The sequence below is a fragment of the Gekko japonicus genome, unplaced genomic scaffold, assembly GCF_001447785.1.
Source record: "Gekko japonicus isolate JY-2015 unplaced genomic scaffold, Gekko_japonicus_V1.1 scaffold4339, whole genome shotgun sequence".
NCBI lineage: Eukaryota > Metazoa > Chordata > Lepidosauria > Squamata > Gekkonidae > Gekko > Gekko japonicus.
In genome coordinates, this window is record NW_015163217.1 from 21,969 (window position 1) to 22,606 (window position 638).

The window sequence follows — 638 nt, forward strand, 5'->3', positions numbered from 1 at the left end:
TGTCAAAGGGAATGCCTAAATCTAAGAAGTCTATAGCCATGTAAGGAAGGGGCAAGGGAGTGAATGGAGGAAGGAAGGAAGGAAGGAAGGAAGGAGAAGTGAAAATTGTATACTACCCTTCATCAAGAGTATCATAATGGCCCGCAAACTCCTCTCCCCCTCCCCACACAGACATCCCGAGGTATGTGGGGCTGAGAGAACTATGAATTGCCCAAGGTCCTGCAGCATCCGCAAGCGATCAAACAGTGTGGAACTTGGGTGCAGACAGCACGTAAAGCGGCCGCCTATTTCTATGCCCCTTTTCAATTTAAAATGAACCTAAAATGGCTGCTAAAATGCCACCCATGAACTGCACTTAAAATAGCTGCCCCAATGGATGTTTAATGAAGAGGGGTGCTGCAAGGCTGATCTAATTACAAGCCCAAACAATACCAGGCTGACTTGCAAGGGGCTAGATGGGAATCAGTTTTTACCCCAGTACCAACATTCATCTTAGCCCCACAGCGGTATGTGTGGGATAACTTAAGAGGGGGCAGAAATAGGCTGGGGGCTCTAATGGGTGTGTGTGGAAAAGCAGCAGCCTCACCAACTGCAGCCACCCAAAACTGAACCAACCGGGGGGGGGGGGGGGTTTGCGG